General features: G+C 40.6%; 1 pseudogene; it reads right to left on the reverse strand.

Annotated features, from left to right (window-relative positions):
* Positions 1 to 1,190: 1,190 nt before the first annotated feature.
* LOC114687246 lies at positions 1,191 to 1,742 on the reverse strand (annotated as a pseudogene).
* Positions 1,743 to 3,278: the final 1,536 nt, after the last annotated feature.

Consider the following 3,278-nt stretch of genomic DNA (forward strand, 5'->3'; position numbering starts at 1 on the left):
CTTTGACTCTTTGTGTGGGATTATGATTCAATATTCATATATTTGTGAATTTTCAATTTTGAATCTGTTATTGATTTCCAGTTTCATACCATGTGGCAAGGGGAGAAAGATGCTTGATATCATTTCAACTTTCTTAAATTGAAGGTTGTCTTGTGACTGGACATATGATCTATGGTGGAGGATGTTTTATGTATACTTAAGAAAAATGAACATATTCTGTTGCTGTTTGATGGAACATTGTGTGTGTGTCTGTGTGTGTGTATTAGACCCATGTTGTTTAAGTTCACATTGTCCTTGTTCTTTATTTTTTGTCTCAATCTTTTTGTTATTAAAAATGGCATACTACTTTATAGGTATGTAGATGCTTGATATTGAATATGTACATAATTACTATTGCTTCTTAGTTTATTGATCTGTTATTCTTATAATAATGACCTACTTTGTCTCTTGTGGAAATTTTTGATGTAAAGTCTATTTTAGGTGATATAAGTATCTCTCTTTTGGTTACCATTTTACCATTGTAAAAATATCTTTTTACATCCTTTGCTTTAGCCTGTGTGCATCCTCAAAACAAAAGAGGCTCCCTCCCTTGTAGATAGCTTATAGTTTTATCCATTCAGGTACTCTGCTGATTATAGAATTTAACCTGTTTACATTTAAAACACTGTGTTTACCAATCAGGATTGATACTTGTTACTTGGTATTTCTAGTCTTCTGCTCAGTAGAGCTCTTGTTGCTTCTCTTGTTATCTGTTTTTGTGATTTGATAAATGTTTGTTTCTTTGCTTGTCATTTGTAGTCTTAAGTTTTGATTCCTTTCATTGTATCTTTTAAAACCTACTATGGATTCTTTTACATTAATGGGGTTTATTTAAAACATTTTCTAGGGCCTGAAGAGATGGCTCAGCAGTTAATCTTCCAGAGGGTTCTGTTCCCAGCACTCACATGATGGCTCACAGCCATCTGTAACTCCAGTTCCATCTCCCTCTTCTGGCCTTCACAGACATTGCATGCTCTGCTCCTGTGCATAGACATATATACAGACAAAACATCCATATACATAAAAATGTATAAAAATGAATCAATAATTAAAAAAAACAAATAAACATCAGTTAGACGCTAACACCTTCAAAGTACATCACTTTGTACAAGAAAAGGATTTAATACAAGTTGTGCTAATAAAAACCCAAACTAAATGATGAGGTGCGTCTCTGCTTCCTGGTGGTACTCCGGAAGCACCATTTCCTAATTCCTAGCACTAAATAAAGTTGCAGAATTCTTTGCCTAGTCCTTTGAGAAATTATGAAGACCATTTAACAACAAAGCAAGAATCTTCTCATGCAGAAATACATAGCTGGCTTTGCTCCCATCTATACAAACAATCACAGGAGATGTGAGGGTCCACATACATGGGTGCTTCCAGGTGATCTAAAGGAATGTCTGCATGCTGTGGTCCCTCTAATGGGTAAAGTACTTGGCTGCACACTACACTGACACTTTCTTTTATCTCTGTCACTACTTCATTAACACCATATTCTTGTAATGTCTGCTTCCTGGCCACGTCTTGTAATTTGCATAAACCTTGCAGAATCCACGTTCTTGGCAGGAAGATAAAAGGACTGTTTTTCCCTTGTAATTAAGTCTTAGTCACCAACCAGCTACGGTTTTAATTATTCAGGAATCTTTCCTTAAACTTCAATTTCTATTGCTAAATGTTTTCTCCCTTTCAACCTCAGCCTTCATTAGACCGTTTTCTTCTGAAACTGAGGTGATTCAGTGGTGTAACTCTCATTTCCACTCCTGGGCATTTGCTGGTCTTCAGCGTTTGCTTCTCCAGCCTCTTTCCTGTTACAGACCAACGCCTTCTTTCCTGTGCCAGTTGTGTTAGGCGATGGCTTCTGGTGGACTTTCTGTGATCCTCAAGGGTTCTTCAGTGTTCACATCTCCAAATATGCTGCTCAGTGCGATTTGTAAAGTATTATAAAGTAAATAAATGTTAAAAAAATTTTTTTTAATTTCTTGTAGAAAAAGTTGGAAGTGGTGAACTCCCTCAACTTTTGTGTCTCTGTGCCAGTCTTTGCCACTCTTTCTCTTCTGATGTGAAAGACTGGCCAAGTATAATGTTCTTGTGTAACCATTTGTTTCCTTCCCATGCTCTCCCAGGCTGCAAAGGACCTGCTGAGAAACCTGCTGGCCATTTGCCTGTTGACACTCAACTCAGCCACTGTGTTCTTTAGCTCAGGGGCTCATTTGTTCCTGTATCACTTTCCTGGTGGGTTTGTACTCACTGTGCTTCTTTAGAATGATCTTTCCCCTCCCACAGGACAAAAACCTTTGTTGCTGGGCGTAAAACACCCACCAGAGAGGCCTGGCCAGTGTCCTCTTCCATGGACGAGAATCTTGGGTGGAGAGGTCTGGGGTCACCAGTCCCACAGCTACTGCCACACTGGCTATAGAAGACAGGTAGAGTGAACCTCAGGTAGCTCTGCGAGGAGAAGGTACCTGGGGACAAGTTCTTGTGTGGGGCTGAGGCCTGGGAAGGGTGAGGGATGGACAGGGGTCTGGCTTTCTCCATGTCAGCACAGTTTAGTCCTGGAAATCTGGGGCAACAAGGGAATGAAGAGAAAAGACACACTGTGAGAACAAAATAAGAGCCACATTATTTGTTACTAAGTCTCCATACCTTACAAGAATAAGTTTCTGTTTCCTAAGCCTAATGTATCCAGCAAACCATGGTTTTCAACCTACCCTGGACTTGTGACCCCATGATATACACCCACCCCTTTGCCTTGCAAAACTCCTGAACCTGTGATATATGATTGTCCTTTTGCTTTACAAAAACGTGTCTTCCCAGACACTTTGATGACCCCCTTTCCACATGATGTATTCTTGCACTTATCTATCCCACAGGCAGCCTGGAGCCCTGAATCTCCCGACTCTTCTGTCCAGGTGCTAACAGGCAATTGTCCCGACAGTTGTTTTTGATCAACCCTAACCCTTTCCCATACAAGGGACCTCAAAAGCCAGTGAGGGCTGCTCTCTGGAACCCCAACTTAGTGGGAGTCCTTGTGTACTTCTAAATACAGCTAGCTTTAATCAGACAGTCATGGAAATGTTTTTTCCTCGGGTCTAATAACACATGCAGAAAAGCTGGGACCAGGTGGGCCATGCTCACTCTGAGGGAGATTCAGCACAGTTATTATACAGCACAGGGAGTGGGACTAGCTAGTCTCTTAGGAGGTCTCTGCAGGGGAGCAGTCTTGGGTAATGTCATCCAGG

The sequence above is a fragment of the Peromyscus leucopus genome, chromosome 6, assembly GCF_004664715.2.
Source record: "Peromyscus leucopus breed LL Stock chromosome 6, UCI_PerLeu_2.1, whole genome shotgun sequence".
NCBI classification, from domain to species: domain Eukaryota; kingdom Metazoa; phylum Chordata; class Mammalia; order Rodentia; family Cricetidae; genus Peromyscus; species Peromyscus leucopus.